General features: G+C 43.6%; 1 long non-coding RNA gene across 1 annotated transcript in view; it reads right to left on the bottom strand.

Annotated features, from left to right (window-relative positions):
- Window positions 1-1,126: 1,126 nt before the first annotated feature.
- The window catches only part of LOC122489191, a 57,527-nt gene continuing 37,244 nt past the window's right edge, over window positions 1,127-21,409 (bottom strand). The window contains exons 2-3 of the long non-coding RNA XR_006298862.1: window positions 4,581-4,688; window positions 1,127-2,069 (exon numbers count right to left, since the gene is read on the bottom strand). This is a non-coding gene — a long non-coding RNA (uncharacterized LOC122489191). The remainder of the gene's footprint in view (window positions 2,070-4,580; window positions 4,689-21,409) is intronic.

Here is a 21,409-nt window from a genome sequence, read left to right as displayed (position 1 = left end):
AGTCGGATGCTTAACCGACTGAGCCACCCAGGCGCCCTTTACTTCAATAACGTTTTATTAGTTTGCCCCTTAATTTTAAGCATGCAGAAGAAGGTATGAATTGAACACATCGGTCTGCCATTCCTGACACTCTTTCCATTCTAGTTGAAATGCACCTGCCCCGAGCTCCCAATTTATAGAAGCAAGTAAGTTTTCCTCTGAACAGGTGCTTGTAACAAAACTTGAAAGCTGACCCAAGAGTGGTCCTTCCATGGTTTGTCCAGCAACTCAGGAGGTGGCCCAATTAACAGCAATTAATTACCTGCCAATTACTTGGTTTCCTCTGGAATTTTGAGTGAAAAAATATAGCCATTCTCAAAGAAAAGGGAAACAGAGAGGATGAGCAATGAACGGCAAAACTGCTGTCAGAGTGACCCTCTGAGCCTGAAGGGAGACAAAAAATGAGAGTGCCCCTCCCTTCCTTATGACCCATCGGTAGTTTCCCATTTATTTATTTATTTATTTCTGAAATTGGTATCAGCCTTATATTTTGTTTTTGAGAGACAGAAAGAGACAGAGCATAAGTGGGGAGGGGCAGAGAGAGAGGGAGACACAGAATCCGAGGCAGGCTCCAGGCTCCGAGCTGTCAGCACAGAGCCCTACACCGGGCTTGAACTTGAGGAGTGTGAGACCATGACCTGAGCCAAAGTCAGACGCTCAACCGACTGAGCCACCCAGGCGCCCCAGTAGTTTCCCATTGAAACTCATACGTCATTCTCCTGCCGCAAGTCTCCCAACATCTGCCGTTTGCCCGTCTCTCAATTCTCATCTCTGTCTCTTCTGACAGTTGCTCCCCACTCCCTGATCACACTGAATTTTCTATTGTCTTTGTTCCTGTCTTGGAATACTGTGCTTCCTATTCCTTCTATCTAGGATTAACCTCTTTGTGTGGTTGGCCCCTTCTCATTAGTCAAATCTCCATTTAAAATAGTACTTGTCCCTGGGGCGCCTGGGTGGCTCAGTCGGTTAAGCGGCCGACTTCAGCTCAGGTCATGATCTCGCGGTTTGTGGGTTCAAGCCCCGCGTCGGGCTCTGTGCTGACAGCTCAGAGCCTGGAGCCTGCTTCGGATTCTGTGTCTCCCTCTCTCTCTGTTCCTCTCTCCCTCCTGCTCTGTCTCTCAAAATAAATAAAAATGTTACAAATAAATAAATTAATAAATAAAATAGTACTTGTCCCCTTAGCATCCAATCTACAGTACGATTCTTCTCGTCATTCTCTACCCCACTGGCTGGTTTCATTCCTTCCTTGTATCCCCCTTCTCTGTGATTAGCTTATTTCCTGTTTCATGATCTACTTCCTGCCACCGGAATATCCTTCCATGAGAGAAGAGGAGACGTTAACCATATTCTGTAGTGCTGCGCGTGCATTGACTGAAATGGTGAATGGAAGAATTGTTTCTCAATTATCCATCAAATTAACAGAATAAAATGACAATAAGTGAGTGAGACCCTAAAACCGCCATATGTGTGTTGGGTTTCTGACTGCAGTTTCAGGCCACGTGTCTTCTAATAGTCATGCCCATTTTCTTTAAAATGACCTGTACGGCTGGTCCTCGCCCCCAGAGAGTATCAGGCACGTGGGCCTGAGTGTGACTTTGGGCAGCAGGTGGTCACCCGCGGTCAGACCCTCCCCCCCAATAGGGCAAGTTCCACCGCTTGTGTTCGCCCAAATCCCTGTTCTGTTTTCAGTTCACTCCATACCTGGCAGCAGAGAGCCCTCCTGCTTTACGGTCCACGCCCGCACCAGACCCAGCTTCCCGAAGCCCAGCCGGGGCGCAACTCGCCAAGCAGTTGGGAGAGGAATTCAGAACAATTTTGCTCCGTCCCATTAAAACACTTACCAGATGCAACTGTGTCAGAGGTAACAGAATGCTTGTGTGCATGGAAATGCTGGAGTGAAGCAACGCTATGTTCACTGAGTTTCAGGGATCCATTCTACTGGTTCCCTACTCGGAGAAGAGACAACTTTTGGGTCTCCCTGGGTAACTGGAGAAGATGAAGGCCAACACGGGGCTGGCTGGACGAGGGTGCTGGCAAATACAAGCGGAACGGAGAAGACAGAAATGAGGCTGGAAAGGGAAGGAAAATGTGATAAGGACCCAGTTGTCATCTGAATCTCAGGGATGGGGGCAAAGATGTTTCAGTGATGATGCCACATTTCCAGCTTGAGTGACTGGCCCTTTAGAACCCCTGGCAGATAGACAAGTAGGGAGGAGCTAAATCACAAAAGCTGTTAATAGAGCCTATCACTTGAGAAGTAAAACAAATAGCCACATATATACTTGGTCTACATCGTAATTAATGTGGGAGTGATCAGAGATGAAAGAATAGGTTGGATAATGTTGCCTGTTGCCTTTTGGGACCCTCTCAGAGTTCCATGAACTTGCCTGACACTCCCACACTGCAGCTTGTATTTTAACCCAGAATCCTTGGGCTAGGTTACCAGGGGGGGAAAAAAAGCCAAGAAATGAGATGGAAGAGACATGCTCAATGAGTTTTAAGAAGCCAAACAAGTACAATGCCATGGAAACCAAAATGTGTAAGAACTTCAAGAGGGAGGGAATGGAACATAGTTCCACTGTTTAAGATTTAAAGACCCAAGAGATTTCAAAAAGTAGAACTGAGAAAAAGGTGATTGCACTTGTCATTAAATTGCCAGAGAGTCAATAATTAAAATTGCTATTATTGCACAAGACCTGACTGCATCTTTTTGGTTTTATTCTAGGAGATGGTAAAATTCATATTTGGGAGAAAGCTCTATATTTATTTTTTAAGTTTATTTATTTGTTTTGAGAGAGAGAGAGAGAGAGAGAGAATCCTAAGCAGGCTCTGCACTGTCAGCATGAAGCCCGACATGGGGCTTGAACTTATGAACCAAGAGATTGTGACTTGAACCAGGATCAAGAGTTGGACACCTAACCGACTGAGCCATCCAGGTGCCCCAGAAAGCTCTGTATTTAAAGAATTACCTCACTAATCTTTTTGCGCATACATCTGCACAGAGAGCCTCTCCACCTTTAGAAGAGGGTTTGAAAAACAAAGAATGAAACTGCTCTACAGAGAAGGTGAAAAAGATATTATAGAAAGAGAAGACAAAGGTCAGAGGGATAAAAGGGATAATGAAGCATGCGAGAATGAGCCGGGAAGCAAGGAAGGAAGACCCCCGGTGCCAAGGGAAGGGTCCTGGGAAAAGAGGAAGCTCACCTCCTATTATCAGAAATGACTACTGGGAAGCTAATATCTGATATTAAATTTAAATTGAGGTCCATATGGTACTATACTTATAATTGCCCACGATTACTGCCAACCTTGGAAAAAGTCTGCCATGCACGAGTTATTTTTCGAGTTATTCACGAAAAATGGAGAAACCAGGGTGGTGTTCACCTCAGGGGGAGAGTGGGCCAGCAAGAGAAAAGGAATCCCCAGGGATGACAAGTGACATTTAAGAAGCAAACTGCTCAGCAGGCCAATCAAGATTTCTATTCCCCTGAAATCTGCAGGAACACCAAAGGATAGTCTCATCCTGGTATGGGGCGGAGTCGCAAGTTGCCATATTTGGATATTAAAAGGAAGGGTGGTCTACAGAGTCTAGAGAAGCAGGTGACCCCTTGGGCTCCAAGAGTTTCACCATTTGTGTTTTTGTTTTCGTAACCCATACTGGCAACAGACGCCTGTCCTGACCCAAAAGCAAGCACTCAGGGCTTACTTAGTGTCATTGAAGGGATTGCGTGGGACTCCCCTCTGCTGAAAATGATCTCCCTACACTTCCTGAATGTCATAAATTACAGATTAATTCGGGGCTCTCAATTATTCTGCCTTGTGTAAAAATGATGGTCCTTCCTTTTAAAAGCTATCTGAGATTATCTGAAAATTTCGAAACCGGTCAAGTGGGGAGAGAGAAGAGAAGCCTGGACGTTCCAGCCTTGCCCAAGGCAGGGAGAAGGTTTTCCAGACCCTCAAGTGGCACTCATGCCCAGCGTTTGAGAAGTAATGGGGTGGAGCAAGGGGAGGCAAAAGTGATGGCACCCCAAATAATTCCACTTATTCAGAATCTCTGCTTAGAGCCAGATTGGTCCCCAATCGTCTATTTCCTCTCTCTCTCTCTCTCTCCTTTTTTTTTGGTGCCATTTCTGCTCTTCCACCCTTTATGTTCCATTCTCCCAAGACATCTTCAATGACTTGTTTTAGCCACCCTTCCCCCCACTTTTTCCTTTCTCTAGATGTGGAAACAAGCAGCAAAAGGGGTGACACTTAAGCCATAGGAAAAGGAGGTGAGACAAAGATCGTGAGTCATCAGCCACTCGGCACTGTGACACCTCAGTCCTAGAAACTGAGTCCATTTGGCCTGGATTTCAACTCACGCCTCTGCTTGGTTCATAGGCAATCTGTCCATGTCGAGCCAATACCAGTAACTGCCACAGAGGACGGGCTTTGAGACTCATCCAAGGAGACGGCCACCTTGTCTTCTGAGTTTAGTTTCTCACCTCAACTGTTTATTCGTTCTGAATAAAGACTGTAGGATTAGAAGAGCAATCACTTACTCTCTCCCGAAGCAGCTCTTTCAGCTACAGCAGTAAGTCGGAGGCCTTGTCTCGAGTTTTGATGATTATTAACATCTCTCTAATCTTCTGTGTTGTTCTGAATCCTCTCTGTGGAGAAAAAGAGGTTAAAAAAAAATGTAAGCAATGACAAAGCTTCTGCTTAGAACAGGTGTGAGCGATTCACAACCCACAGCCCCAATCTGCTCTGTTGTCTCTTTTTATAAAGTTTAATTGGAACACGGCAATGCTTACCCATTGACGCACCGTGTATGGCTGATTTCACACCACAACAGCAGAATCGAGTAGTTGCAAAAGAGATCGTGTGGTCTTTAAAATCAAAAATATTTACTATCTAGCCCTTTCTACAAAAAGCTTCCCAGCTCACGACTGAAGCCTCACCTTTTCCTGTATAGACCTCCTTGAATTTGTACAGTTCTTTGCCATCAATCATGCTTAACCGGTTTACTGCTACAAGAATATGCATAGCGTGGGGACTAGCTGAAGCGTGAATTAAAAATAAATATTCAGAGTGTACTTAAACTTGAATGTACCAAAGGCAGCATGGCGATTCTCTAAATTCCCTTTGGCCATTTTGAACAGAGCACAGGGCTTCCAAAAATCTACAGATCTTCAGTGGAGTATGTTGCAAACATTACAGAAGCTCTTCAAAGGTGTTCAGCTATTATTTCGCCAGCTCGAAGCAACACATCATTATCATGAGAAAGGATTATGATTTACGAAATAGTGCAGCAAAGCAAAAGGTGTAAGTCACATCTGCACCACCAGAGGTATTTATAACACAACCGTTAGCAGCACCCCCCCCCAAATTTCAAAACCCTTTAAACCACTTTAGCTAGAGTGCATTTCAAATGCATTTTCAACCAAAGACTGACATTCGCAAGCACTTAAAAAAAAAAAAAACCATGTAAGTTAGAAAAGAAATTCAAACTCTTTAAAACTTTTTAACTGAAGTGTAGTTGACATACATTGGTTTATGACCTAGTGGCTTGTGACGTAGGTATATGATGTAGTGATTCAACAATTCTATACATTACAAAATGCTCACCACCTGTCACCATACAAGTTATTACAATATTATTAACCATTCCCTATGCTGTGTGCTTTTCATCCCTGGGACTTATTTTTTTTTTTTACGACTTATTTATTTACAAGCTCTTAAAATTAGTATTAATACAGCATCTTAACATCTGTAATCATACTTGGGAGTGTCAGACTTGCCCATTCACTGCATATTTTCTATAAACAGTTCTTTGACTACAATCTTTGAAACCTTCCCACAAAGTAGAAAAGAACTATATTCTTAAAAATAGCATTCTTCTTTTATAGAAAATGTCAATGTTGTAAGTTCTACATTTTATAAAACAGAAATGTGGTTGGAATAGTTTGAGTATGAAATCAATAAAATTTGGAAAATATTTTCAAATTCCAATGGGCAGAATTATCTGAGGTTTTCAGGCCTGCTAATCTGATTTTTTTTTTTTTTTTAGTAAGCTTCATGCCCAGCACAGAGCCAAAGGTGGAGCCCAATGTGGGGCTTGAACTCACAATCTTCAGATCAAGACCTGAGCTGAGATCAAGAGTCAGACTCTTAACCAACTGAACCATCCAGGCACTCCCATCTGAAATTTTAATACCAAGACTTTACAGTATCTGCCTTAATTCCTTAAGTATTTTTTTTTACCTGTTTCTAAAGGCTATTGCAAACCAACACTAATGTGTGATGTAGCCCATTTTTTTTGCAATTTTTTCACTCATTATATAACAAACATATTGTCAGGCTTAAACATCCAGAATTGCTTTAAATTCAAAGAAACCAATTTAAAAATAATTTACAAACATGAATCTAAGTTAGAGAATGTTCAACTTTTAGTTCAATGTGGCTCAGACCTAAATTTAGCAAACTATAAAACAGCATTTCTCACCGGTTCCAAAGATGACCTAGTCCAAGGTTGGCTATCCTTCCAAGGTGATATGCCAAATCTTAAAGTGTTCACTCTTTACTTTAGAAGAGCCTTATTATTATGGCTTGAGGGAGACTTTCTGTGTTTAAGAACTTCTCTTTTATTAAAAATTTTTAATTACTTATTTTTGAGAGAGATACAGAGGGGAGGGGAAAAGGGGCAGAGAGAGAGGGAGACACAGAATCTGAAGCAGGATCCAGGCTCTGAGCTGTCAGCACAAAGCCCGACACGGGGCTTGAACCCACAAACCACGAGATCATGACCTGAGTCAAAGCCAGGTGCTTAACGGACTGAGCCACCCAGGCACTCCTGTGTTTACGAACTTCTTAAACACAAAGCAGTGATGGCCCCCTAATTCTGGTGTTCGTTTACAAGCTTGCTGTTTATTTACAAAGTCCTTCTACACATGTTATCTCATTCATTCTGGAGACAAGGGTATTGTTACTACCTATTTGACACAGATGTGGAACATGAGTTCAAAAGGCTAAGTTATAGGTCACACAGCCAGAAGGATACAGAGTTAGGGTTCAAAGCCACATCTTTTAACTCCAAGATCCAATGTTGCAAAAAGGAGAAAAGATAGTTGGGTCTGGACAGGTATCAGGAGTCAAAGCAGCTGAAGCAGGCAAGCTGTGTTTGTCCCCAGTAAAGTCCGGGTATTGAAACAGTTGGACCTGTTGTTAAGTGAGGTTACAAAGTAGATTCACAGCGAGGAAGAAAGACAAACATCACAACAATATAAATACCAGTAAATGTGAAACAGAAGATTCAATAAATAATAGAGAATCAGAGACCATCAGAAAAGGAGTAGCAAAAAACAAAGTGGATGACCAAAAGTCCTGTAAAAAAGTCAGCACTCAGAAAATTACAGGACACACACACACACACACACACACACACACACACGGGAGAAGGCCATGTGATTGCCAGCCATCTCTGCAAGGTAGGGAGAGGCACGGAAAGATTTTCCCTTATAGGTTTCAGAGAGAGTTTGATCCTGCTGACCCCTAGATTCCACACTTCTTGGCTCCTGAACTGTAAGATAATAAATTTCTTTGTTTTAAGCAAGCAAGCAAACAAACAACAAATAAATAAAAAAAACAGAATTGGGAGAACCAGGGAAAGCAGTAGCAAAAGAGATTCTTCTACTTATTTGTCAAGCCTTCTATTTTAATCTTATTTTATTTTTATTTTATTTTATTTTTATTTTATTTTATTTTATTTTATTTTATTTTATTTTATGTCAGGCACACCACTAGGTACTGAGAATGCGTTAACAAAATACTACCTTGGCTCTCTACGATTTCATAATATTGTAGGAAAGATAGAATGATGAGCAAGCGATCACCACACAAGGTGATAAATCACAGAGGGAAAGCCATATACAGAGTCCTGTGCAAGTACAGAGAAGAAATGATACAAGGACACAATGACAAGAGATAATCCTGGTAACTGCTTCACAGCCAGAAGCTTTCACATCGTTCTGCGAACATGGAGGTGGCGGCCAGACTGAAGTTTGTAGAGCGACATGGTTGAGAACTCTTGGCTGGTTTATGGATGAGGAAGGCCCATAGGCTGTTAGTCATACCAACATTTAACAGCAACCAATCACTAACCAGCTGAGACAGAATAAGTGAGGAAAACACAAAGGTGAGGTTGGGAAATCACGTAGCCAGGAGGGAGGAATGAAGGAGGTCAGATCAATGATGCAAGAAAGTCCCAAAGATGAATTCCTGCCACTTCACAATTTTGCACCAGATCAATTCTGGTGCTAATTAACTAGGGGGATCATACAATACATTGACTACACCGGCTATTGAGAGTCAACGGAAGATCTGTCAATGATTATCCATGGCAATGGGGACGAATAGTTATCTTATATCAGATCTGTGGGAATGTGACCAGGCCATCTTTCTGAACCTCCATTCAAATGGGATAGTAATCTCTACCTGAGAGTTGAGAGCTTTGAATTAAACAATGGAAAAGAAAGGTATGTGAAATTCCCGGTTTGCTGTAGGCAACATATATTATTGATAAATCACTAATTAAAAACTAGGGTCTCTCCCAACTCCAACTTGGATGCTACGCCATCAACACTCATTTGCTAGTCAAAAGCAGAGACCACAAGAGCAATTGGGACCTTTAGAAGTTCGGGAAAGGACTTGAGGACTCTGCTGGGTGAGACCATTCTTCATACGCTTCTGCCTGCCAAGGAGGCTGAAACATACCGTCGGTTTCCGAAACACAGAACACTGCAGGCTCTGCCTTGGAAACGGAGGTCATCCTAAGGGAGGCATCTCAGACACAAAGCCAGACAACAGCAGACACACAGGGGAATAGCTTTATGTTCGAATGAAACACCAAGCAATTTATAAGTTCTTAGGTCTGAACATCACAGACAATCCCTTTTTCCACGTCATCTTTTCCTTCGTCTGTGCTTAGTGTTTATAACGGCTATCCAGACACAGGAGATCAACTGTTCCAAATGACCAGATCTCATGTTTGCTTCTCTTTCATTTTACCAGAGCCGCCAAGTAAGTGCTGCAAAATTATACCAATAAGCAGGCAGACAGTTCAGCAAAGCCAGGGAAAAACATTATCTTCACTTTTGTAGGTGACCATCAGGTACCTGGGAGGCCTTCTACAGACGACTAGAAAATGCATCCACACCTCTTTTTTGATCTGATTTACGATTTGCATAGTTCATTTTACCATATGGCTCAAGGTTGAAGGCACAGTGTTGGGGAGAAGACAACAATTAGTGATTTTCTCAATCTATGGTGGTCCTAAAATCCCACACTTGCAGCCCAGATGTATCTACAGTGATGTATATAGGGCTTTTCTCATTGTGTATGCATGACTATTATAGTTTCTGCTACTGAGGATCTCTTGACCTTGCCCGTGAATCTCTTTACCGCACAGTGTCTCTGCTTTGCTTCTGCCTAATGAAAACAACATTTTTTTCTGCACTCTAGAACAGGTGCTATAAAGAGGACAGACATGGGGCGCCTGGGTGGCGCAGTCGGTTAAGCGTCCGACTTCAGCCAGGTCACGATCTCGCGGTCCGTGAGTTCGAGCCCCGCGTCAGGCTCTGGGCTGATGGCTCGGAGCCTGGAGCCTGTTTCCGATTCTGTGTCTCCCTCTCTCTCTGCCCCTCCCCCGCTCATGCTCTGTCTCTCTCTGTCCCAAAAATAAATAAACATTGAAAAAAAAAATTTAAAAAAAAAAAAAAGAGGACAGACTTTAAAAACAAAATAAGGGGACTCGGTGGCTCAGCCGGTTAAGTGTCTGACTCTTGATTTCAGCTCAGCTCATGATCTAACGGTTCATGAGTTCGAGCCCTGCACCGGGATACCCGCAGACTGCATGGAGCCTGCTTGGGATTCTCTCTCTCTCTCTCTCTCTCTCTCTCTCTCTCTCTCCACCCCCCTATCTGCCCCTCCCCTGCTCACCCTCTCTCTCTCTCAAAATAAATAAATAAAACTTAAAATTTTTTTAAGTAAATAAAATAAAACAAATTTACAAGAATAGATAATAGTAATGAAAGAGAAGGGACACCATTTTCAAGTCTTGTTTCTTCAATTAAATAGCTATATGGCCCTGGACAGATAACCTGATTTCTCCGAGCCTTGGATTTCTCATCTATAAAATAAAGATATTGGGCCAACAGACACCTAAAATCCCTCTCGTCCTAGTGTCCTAGGTTTCCATCATTTGAAAGCCCAGCCCCTCAGATAAGCAGAGTGTGGGATAGTAGAATGCATCGCTTACACCCTGCAGACATTTTTTTTAAAAGAAAAGAAAAAGAACACAGATCTTTATTCCTGAGATGACTCGTAGGCCTTTGGGGAGCAGACTTCCTCTCTTATGGAACAAAATGGTTTTTTTTCCCCTTTTTCTAAGCTTCAGAAAGATGCCATGTGCCTCTCTTGGGTGAGCATTTATTTTCCGGAATTAGAATTGATGTCAATGAAATGAAACATTCATCACAAGTGATAAAGACACAAATGCATTTGTCACAGCCTTAATAACATATGGCTATACTGCAAGCGGCTCTATTAACCCCGCAGTGACTTAGTGCCATTCTGGACCAACCAGAGCAAGTTCTCAAAGCAGCAAGCAGACTTCATCCTCCGGAGGCCGATTCAATGCAAAAAATAATAATAGAAAGGAGAAAAAACAAAAGTAAGCACACATCAGCAGGTAAATGTTTTAAAAACCTCATGAAGAAGAAGGAAGAAAGAAAGGAAGAAAGAAAGAAGGAAGGAAGGAAGGAAGGACAGAAGGAAGGAGAAAAGGCGTGCCTGGGTGGCTCAGTCGGTTAAGCATCCGACTTCGGCTCAGGTCATGATCTCACGGTTCGCAGGTTCCAGCCACGTGTCGGGCTCTGTGCTGACAGCTCAGAGCCTGGATCCTGGAGCCTGCTTCGGATTCTGTGTCTCCCTCTCTCTCTGCCCCTTCCCCACTCACTCTCTGTATCTCTCTCACACAGATGAATGGACATTAAAACAAAACAACAAAAACAAAAACAAAAAAAAAAAACAAAAACAAAACCTCATGGGAAAAAAATGTGAAAGATTTTATGCCATGCACAGTTTGAAGAAATATAAACTTTTCATTTTATATAATAAATACGATTTCAAGTTTTACAAATGTAGAGCATCGTTTGCTTGTCGTTTGTTTTTTAGGTTCAGGTATCCAGAGGAGGAGGAAGCCTACAGAGTTCTTCAGTTGGGTCTTTAGTTTCTGAAAATGGCCCAACTTTCTTGAACAGACAGTGCCTTGCTGCTGCTGAGAAGCTGGGGTTCCTGTCCTAGTCCCAGCCTGGGGCTTTTGGAGGTTGGTTGGGACAGGGCTGAGGGCCCTGCACTCACTGCTTCAGAGTCAGAAGGTGTTTGGATGCTGCAGGCGGAGGGGCAAAGGCCAGAGCTCACGAAGGCAGGGGCTCTTGGTCTCCAGCACTTGCTGGGCTCAGTCACTCTCCTCATCAGACTCTGAGTTCCAGAGATGAGCCCTCCAGGCGGTCAAGGGCCGGCAGGAGATGGGACGTGCGAGGAGGAGGCATTCTTGGGGTACAGAATCCTTGACTGCAGGGTCCCACAGCTCTGAGTCAACCACCAGGAAGCTGTGCACGACTACAGCCCGTGCCCCCTTGTAATAATCACAGTGCTCACTGTCTCCCATATGGGCTGCTACATGGGATCCACCCGCGCGAGCCACAAGGCCTCGTGGAAAATGTGGGGGTGGGCTTGGACCTGAGGGTAAATCAGACTTAGTTTCTGATCTGCAAAGCAGCGTGTCTGAATGGCGAAGAAAGAAATAAATAAAATTAAAAAATCATATATTCTTTAAGTCACTCCAGATAGGTGGTTATCTGTCCTTTGCTAAAACATCTATTGCCTTAGTAATGCTGGTAATGAGAGAAACAGGCCGACTGACTCTCCCGACTCAGTGGACTCACGTTAGCTGAAGTCCATTTCTGTCCCCAGGGAAGACATAATTGCCAGGGTTTCCATATACACAAAAGATAGTTATTGGTTATGTCCTAGCTTCCTTCACGGCCTTCTACACTCAAGTAGAAATATAGTCACATCCCCCTGCGGACGGGAGAATTATAGCTTCTGGAAATACTTTCTGTATAAGAACATTCTTAGAAACTTCAGTCTGACTATGGGTAAGAAAGCAAATACATATTCTAATAAAACAGAAGCATGCGACCAAGTTGGTAAAGTCATTTTAAGAAGAAAAATTCTGGCTTGGGTTCATCCGTTTCCCTGGATTTTTTTTGGAAAGTTCATGGTGGGTTCTTTGTGCATTGCTACACAGCCCAGGTCCCACCGCCCCCGGGACCATCCATCTGCAGGTCTCTTTCCTTTCCTACTGTTGCTATACGGCCAATATTCAAAGGGCAAGAACCTTTCATCTGATAAAGATGAAAAGAAGGAGTAAGAAGAAGCTGATGGCCATCCTGACTCTGCTCTCTCATTTCCAAACGTTCCACCACTGTGGTGACCGCTAAAAAGGCTGAGTCCGTGACATCAGTCCCTCAAAAGGAAGGATGGAATAGCCGGGTAAAAAACGACTTCAACATTCCTGCATCACCCCGGTCTACACACAAATCCATGGTTCTCCGCAATCCGTCTGATGCAGAGACGACCCAGGACAGATATGTTTTGTTTTGTTTTGTTTTTTTAATTAGAGAAACAGTCCCAAACCTGGCTGCCAAGAAGCGAGCCCTTCCTTTTAGTTAAAAGCAAGTAAGTCAACCGAGCCTTCCCTACAAGGTTGCAAACGGAAGATTTCCAGCCAAGGGAATTCTAAAGGGTCTATCAACCAGGAAGCTGACATTTTCCTAAGCACATACTTGTTGATATTTTTGGATACGGGAAACTTGTGATTACCTGGAAAGGTACAATAATGCCATGTAAAGGTCCTAGGCCCAATGGAAGAGAAGACCAGGCAAGGTCTAGAGCTGTGATATTTTAAGATACTTTCACAGAATATACCTAATTATGTCATCGTAAGCCTGCATGAGCACACATCAGAGCCAACATCTTTACATGCCCTTCCTGCAAACACATGTTTAACATCTTACTAACGCTCATGAGCAGGAGAATGAAGCCTTTGTGGGACAACAAAAGGGTCATACTGCTTCCTTCATACAACACCCACTTTTGTGTAGCCAGACCCTCCAACACCGAAACTTTTAATAAGCCACTTGCCCACAAATTAAAGGGGATTCTGCAATTCCATCACTAGAAAAGAATCTGATTTCAGCGTCACAAGAGTGAATAAAATAGCAATCTTCGTGTTATAAATTATGCATCTTTCATCTCAAAGGACAATAAATAAAGCATCTTTCATCCCTTTGAATCCCAAAGCAGTTAACAATTTATAAACTAACGCATGGGAATCACTTGATTCATCACTGAAAGACGTCTTGCCCTGGGATGCCATGTTGTTGTTTTTTTTTTTTTTAATAGCACACACAAAACCATATTGAAAGATGAGAACCAAGGAAATACTATACCAATAGCCTAGATTTGAGAGATTGGAGTAAAGGAGATAGAAACTTGATTCAAATTCACTCAGAATAGAAGCTCCCACTGCAACTCAGGAAGATGTTAGTTTCACAACTTCCCTGATCCCGAGGTACAAGCCTTCAGAGTTCTTGCTGGCCTTCCAATGGGCTTCTAATCCTCTCACTCGCATTACTACAAAACACATTTTTTGCAGCCAACATTTGGTCACATCATTCACCTATTGGCAAACCTGGTCACTCGTCACTTTCCTTGGTGTAGCAGGAAGCCCAAACGTTTTTGGTTTTTTTTTTGGGTTTTTTTTTTTTAAAGCTAGTTTTTTTTTTTTCAACGTTTATTTATTTTTGGGACAGAGAGAGACAGAGCACGAACGGGGGAGGGGCAGAGAGAGAGGGAGACCCAGAATCGGAAACAGGCTCCAGGCTCTGAGCCATCAGCCCAGAGCCCGACACGGGGCTCGAACTCACGGACCGCGAGATCGTGACCTGGCTGAAATCGGATGCTTAACCGACTGCGCCACCCAGGCGCCCCAACCCAAACGTTTTAAAATGGCATGAAGGATCCTTCACCACCTCGTTATGGATTATGAAAGATCCTCCAAAATCCAGTTGTCCCAACTCACTCGGAGAGGACAAAAAAGGGTTTCTCAAAAGGTAACCAGAGTAATTTGACTGATACGATTAACATTCTTTGCAAGCGTTGGAACTGTGGAGGAAGTAGATACTATTTATCCAGACAACCCCATTATTTCAAGGACCACATGAAACCACAGGAAAATTAGATGTCTTTTCCATATTCACGTAACTATGTAGAGACAAAGTTGGAATGATCCTGGAAGAGTTATTGTCAACTGGTGGCAGATTAGGATCCAGATTAAAAATAAGGCAACCATATACATTCAAACTAGGACACATAGGAGAATAAAAGGGACCCACACTAGTGATATTTACACAAAAACAAGAATAAACTGGGACTTATCCAAGGCAAACTGGACTATGGCTCTCCAAGTTAAAAAAAGAAACGGTTAGAATTTCCAAAAGGTTGATCATAAGCAGTTTGATAAATCATATGTAATATATCTACTGCCCTTGTAACAGAGAATCTTCTGGTGGTCAACATCTATTTGGTTGGCCTGCCTTCTCTGGAAGAAGAATGAAAAAGCATTGTAGGAGTTTCGACTTTTGAAATGTCAACTAACACCGCTCTAGAATCAACATGACAAAATTCTTTCCGGGAGCCTCCCAAGCTCTAGGAGCTGCATTTGATGCCAAGTCTTCTCACTCCAGGGGGATAAGGGGGGCTCCTGAAGAGAGGGGCACATTCAGAAAGAGAGGCTCTTCATCTGTGGCATTGAATGAGCCTCTGGATGGGTGCCAAAGGCTCTGAAAAGGGCTGTATTTTCCTTATTCGCACATTTCGGATATAACTTCATGAGTGATGACTAGTACCAAAGACCACATTTTCACCTGCCAAATATGGCATCTCCTTAATGAACTAGGCATCCCTACCCATGTGAGATCCCGGAGCTGGTTATGATCAAACAGGAAAAATGACATTTACTGAACTATTAACACCACTATGCAAATACTTGTGGTTTTTTAAAACAGACATCCTTTTAAATACACGTTTGAAGCTGAGACCCTATGGTATCAGAATCCAGGGCAACAGGTTAGATCAGCTTCTTGTAAGTGCCTCTTATCATCTTTTCCCCAGTCTGGAGCACTGTCTATGTAATAGTTTGCTTGCTTTTGGCTTCCTCCCCCCCCCCCCAATATCAACCCTGTAAGATCCTTTACACATGTAAGCATTTAATCAATACACAGAGTGATACTTAGAATGTGATCTACGGGCAGTTAAAAAGAGCGGTGTTCCAGACTAGTGAGAACAAATGACTTGTTTCCAGTCCTGGTCTCTGAATACACTGCTCAGAATAGGGTAGGTGTTCAATAAATGCTTGTGGAGTAAGTGTTGAAAGAATGCCTATAAATCTTTCTCTCCTCACAATGACTCAAACATATAAAGTGGAATGGTAGCCTCTGGGCTAGGAAGGTTGGCCTGCGTGCTCTCCCCATTTGCCTGCCTGATTCCAGGTGGTGACATTGTGGGTTGGCTGTGTCTGCTTCAACCTCCAATTCTAAGCTTTCCTAGAGTCTCATTAGATACCTCCTCTTTTCTTCACCCTAAGCAGATTCAGGAACAGATGGATATTTCAGGGGGGGAAAAGCACACTCTATGCTTGGTAAAGGCATAGCTGGAAAGACAGGCCACGTATCAGGAAAGGCCAGCTGATTCTGAATATTCAACCCTCTCTGGACCTCACTAGCACACCCACCGATGCAGACTCTGAAAAACGCTGGCACTTGAACACCAGACCTGTCTTTTTAAATGAATCTCAGGCTAGGATCACCTCCTAGTCTACGGCACACAGTCATGGTGCACCTGTCCATTCACTAAAAGCTTTTTTGCTCAAGCGAAATAAAACACAGATCCCTAGGAGTACTCAAATTGACCCACTATTACCCACTAGAAGACAAATCAACATGAGCTTAGGACCACGCAGGTCCTTTCGCATCTGGCATTATTTGGGGAAAAGGCGGCCCAGATTTACAAATTTGCCAGATAAATGGTTTAGGAAATGGTAGGCTCTCTATGCAGACCACATGCAAGGGACTGTGTGAACTCCTGATCAGAATTAAATCTGTGCAAGGAGCTAGGGGTCCCGGAAGGTAAATCCTAGAGGATTTAGTTGTAAATCCTCAAGAATTCCTAAAAACACCGAGAGGAACGCCTGGTTCTCCCACAACACATAGGGATTTGAGCAATTTCTCCAGGAATCTCAAAAGAGGTGACTCCCAACTAACACGGGAGGCGAAGCGACAGCGTGGGCTGGATTCCAGATGTTTTCAACCACCCCACAGCTCTGTCCGCGGGTCCTTTTGCCCTTCACATATGTGAAAATGCTCTCCGTCAACTTGCCCGGGATTGAGAGGAAGTTTTAGAATATCACTTTATAAAGGGCAGGTGGTGTGTTTCGTGTATACGAATATGTACGTAGATGTACACAAGGAAGAAGAAGACTGGCGGGCTTTCTGTGTCCTCTCCTCCTTTCTGCCTGATCACCGCGAATCGGGGCTCTTTCACAGCACAAGCAGCTGGGGAAGGAGAACGTTCGGGGCCAAAGCCGACGTGTTTCCACTCGCCACGCAGGTGCGAAGCAGTTGCCCCACCAGCTGCCCGGAGAGTGACTCCGCTTCTCCGCTCGCCCTGCCCCCACAACCACCCCGGGGCCCTTGCCCACACCTCTCCCAGCCCCACTGCTGGGCTTTGGAAAGAACCCAGAGGCCCCAGCGTTACCTGGCAACCGCGCACCTGTGAGTCAGGTCAGCCAGGCGGTGCTAACCTGTGTGTTCCGGCTTGTGGGCTTCCAGTGTGTTCTTAGGCTCCCTTATTATAGCTCACTCCCCCGGCCCAGGGAAGAGAACAGAACTGACTGTTTTCCTTCCCGGTTTCCAGGAGACAACAGATCCGCTGATTAACTCTCCGCTGAGGGTTCAAAAAAGTGAAGGGATACAGATCACGGCGTTAACCTTGAACAGGTGGCTTTTCAGAAAGGGTCCAGTTTTGTTTGGGGACATAGATCTCCACCAGTAAACCAGACCCTTCACTTGGGGAAATTTAAGAACTCTGAAGAGCTATAATAAATGTCTTTAAAGAAGAAAACAAAAGTTATGTAACAATTAGGGCGTTTGGGGTTTTGGTTTTCGGGGTTGGTTTGCTTGTTGCTTTGATCTGTTTCTCTCCAGCGTGCGTCCACCAGGAGGGGCTCCTGGTGTCAAAATTCTGGGAGAAAGTTGATCCAGTGGCTCTGGGCCGGGCCTATCTGCCCGGCTCAGTGAGCAGCGCTGGGGTTGGACCAGCAGTCACCCTCTAGCGAAGCCAGAGGTCCTGTTCCGGGCATGGAGACCTGATGCTGACCTCACTTCCTGTCTGCCGACCTCACTTCCTGTCTGCTGACCTTGCTCCTCAGGGACACCGTTTTCTGGAAACAGATGAACCTCTGTAAGGGCAGAGAACTGGGCTGCAGTGGTGGCTCTGGCTTCCGTTGCCCCAAGGGGGGTAAATCAGGGCGGGGGAGAGCCCAGCCACATGTGGATGTCCGCGTGCTGCTGGGGCAACCCCAGGAAATATTTTGTATACGTTTCTTCAATCCCCCTTAGTGCATTCAGTAAAAGAAATTCTCGTCTCATTTTTCTGTGTACCATACGGCGAGCTTTGTAGTTCCAGGCATGGGGTAGGCTCCAGTGAAATCTGACCTCCCTTGTTCCTGCAGTTTTCTTTCCCGATCTCTCCGCTCCCTCACCTGTTTACTCTCCTCTCTCATTCTCCTCACAGGGGACCCGTCATCTTCTCCCACTTCGTTTTGTTCTCTCTCCTCCATCCCGTCCATCCTTACTTATCCCATTCTTCGGCCATTGACTGCTTGGCCTGAAAGCGGCCAAGTTAGGTGTTTCAACCTCTGTGAAAGGTGTTCTTGGAATCATCTCGGCATATATAAGAAAGCATAAGCTGGCATATCAAGAAAGCCCAATTGCAAAGTAAGCCAGGGGGCCAGTGGTTTCCAAAGACTTCTTTTGGGGCTTAGGCAACCCTCCACGTGGAGGCACAAATGCTGGTTGCTGTTGCTGTCATCAGCCCCATTTTTTTTTTTTTTAATGTTTATTTTTGAGGCAGAGAGTGCATGTGGGTGGGGAGGAGCAGAGAGAGAGAGGGGCCAGAGGATTCAAAGCAGGCTCGGACAGGACAGCAGAGAGCCCTGTGCCGGGCTCTAACCCACGAAGCCATGAGATCATGACCTGAGCCAAGGGACGCTTAACCAGCTGAGCCACCAGGCGCCCCTCATCAGGTCCATTTCTTGTATTGGGGGTGGGAGGGGGGGCTTTCTGAATCACCCTGCTCCCTTAAATCTTTTGATGTTAGGTTTCGTCCCAAAGGGTGCTCCTTTCCCAGCCATCTTATACATATCACCCTCAGAGGCTTTGAGCTGGTAGAACTTACAAAGGGAGATACTCCTCAGGGCTCCTTTATCTGAGGGCAATGATGTGGTCAAGGTGACTTTGAAGTTCCTTCCTTTTTTTCCTTCCTGCCTTCTCACAAAGACTCAGGCATTTTCTTCTAGCCAAGAAAAACAAAACAAAACAAAACCAAAACCAAAACCCTGTTATGTTGGTATTGTTGATTTTTCAAATGTGTTACTTTAAAAAAAAATGATAAGTGATAAGGAATGGAATACCAAACAAGCTGTTTTTTAAGAAAACTAAATCACTCCCTTTAGGGGTCTTTTATAATTTACTTTGTTTTCCAACACTGGGATTTTACAAACCTGTTTCAGTCTTGCAATCTTACTTGAAGAAGGAAAAAAATCTCTCCAGCTCTCTTGCTCTCTCTCTCTCTCTCTTTTCTGATAGGGTTGATTGTGTTTTGAGTTTTCTTGTTTTAATAAGAAACATTTACATGTTTTATGTCCTGTATATATATAAAAAAGAAATCATTAGCAATGCCCAAAGTTAATAGCCTAAGAATGTATAGCATAATATACTGCAGTGTCACTGAGAGAGTGAAAAAGATTTAACATAGGACTCAGGGGGAGAAAGTATAAACTGTGTGAAACTATTACTACTCCAACTAGTTCTAAAAGAGCTCAATGTGAAACCAACCAGAAAATGATCATCTCACAACTATAAATATAAAGCACTAAAAAAGACAAAAGCTCTCCGGCATTGCGAAAAATCCATAAATAAAAAGCACCCCCAAAAGCATTTGCTGGCAAAAGTATTTAGTGTGGCAATAAAAGAGAGTATTTGTTTTCTTTATATTAAGTGATTTTTTATGGAATCTGTACAATTAAACACTGCATAAGAGCCTAAGAATTAGAGTTTGTGTTTGGCACCTAATTGAGTACAGAGTCAGGAAGACGCAGAATCTGAAGAGGTTATGTGTCTTTACATTGGACCATCAAGGTTACCTGTAATGTCTTGTTAAATAAAAAGCGTTCCATACTGAAAAAAAAAAATCCTTTCTTTGAATGCACACGTACATATATATACATATCAATGCACAATCTGAAAGCAGGATTCTTTTTTATCGCTTTAGGTTTCACACACAAATTGTGGAAATATAAGCAGAGTGGCATTTCCAAAGGTAATTCTAACAGGACACTCTTCATATCAAAAATATTTTAGTTAAGGAATATATGATCTCATTTTATTTTGTTGATATTCATTAGACTACAGAAGAGTGGTTTTTTAAGATGGACTTACCTGTTGTCCGTTAAGAGGAAATCACAACAGTTCTAAGTCCTAAGTCCTAAGCACGTAGGACCAAGAAACAGCAAAGAACCGACTTCAAAATTTATACAAAATATCAGCTCGAGTCATCAAGTTTAGGACTTCTGAGTCTCAGCCAAACCTTGCAGATCATGGGGTTGATAACAAACTTAATAAAGACAATAATAAAATAGTTTCATCTTATGTATGTTTTGTATTTTGATGAGATCAAGTAACCAAAGTGTACGGGCCAGGTGCTTCACCCCTCACAGTCACTCTGTGGGACACAGAGGAAACTAGGGGACCTGATGGGCAGGAATGCTGGTAATGAAGACACGGCAGCGGAGGTTGGCATAATATTTGCCTCCACCCAATATCATTAGCAAAAGATGGCCGAATGCAGCATCAAGGGTGCCATATGCCCCTCCAACGTCTGAACTCCCCTGGAGCCACGAAAGGGAAGCACTACCACTATTAGTTTGGATCAAATGCATTTTCCGAGAATTGCCTTTAAAAACCTGCTAAATACAGCAATTTCATATGGATTAAAACTAACAGTTTACAGACAGTCCAGAGCTTGACCCATTGAGAATAGTTTGCTTATTGCGAAGGCGAGGTTCTACACTGATTTAGTTCTACTTTTTGTCTCTCTCTCTCTCTTCTCTCTGAGAGTGAGAACAACTACGGGACTATAAAACTGGTCATCTCAGGGGCGCCTGGGTGGCTCAGTCAGTTAAGCATCTGACTTCGGCTCAGGTCATGATCTCACAGTTTGTGGGTTCGAGCCCTGAGCGGGGCTCTGTGCTGACAGCTCACAGCATGGAGCCTGTTTCAGATTCTGTGTCTCCCTCTCTCTCTGCCCCTCCCCAGCTTGTGCTCTGACTCTCTGTCTCTGTCCCTCTCAAATAAACATTAAAAAAAAAAAAAAAGCTGGTGGTCTCAAAGATTAAATCACAGTGTGTCACTTTATAGAGTTTGTATAGAACTTTTATGCGTATTAACCTCTGGAATCTTCCCAACAATACTTTTTTAATGTTTATTTATTTATTTTAAGAGAGAGAGAGAGAGAGAGCATGAGTGTTCTGGGGCAGAGAGAGAAGGAGAGAGAGAATCCCAAGCAGGCTCCACGCCATCAGTGCAGAGCCTAATGTGGGGCTTGAACTCATGAACTTGGAGATCATGACCTGAGGCGAAATCAAGAGTCAGACGCTTAACCAAATGAGCCACCCAGGCGCCCGCCAACAATGTTTTGAGAAAGATATTCCTATTACCTTTTTAAAGATAGGGACCCTGAGGCAAAAAGCAGTTCAATGATTTGCCAGAGGTCAGAGAAGTCCTGAGTGGTAAAGCCTGGTTCAGGTTCAAGTCTTCCCTGGCAGATCTAGTGTTCTTCCCTCTATTCCAGTGTCTATCTCAGGAACTAAAAATGTCCTGTAAATAATTACCATGTGGAAAGTGCTGTGATCTATACTGATTCTCCAAAG

Source organism: Prionailurus bengalensis, chromosome B2 (genome assembly GCF_016509475.1).
Source record: "Prionailurus bengalensis isolate Pbe53 chromosome B2, Fcat_Pben_1.1_paternal_pri, whole genome shotgun sequence".
Taxonomy (NCBI): domain Eukaryota; kingdom Metazoa; phylum Chordata; class Mammalia; order Carnivora; family Felidae; genus Prionailurus; species Prionailurus bengalensis.
The sequence above is the reverse complement of the archived record's forward strand: the minus strand, read 5'-3'. Positions and strand labels throughout refer to the sequence as shown.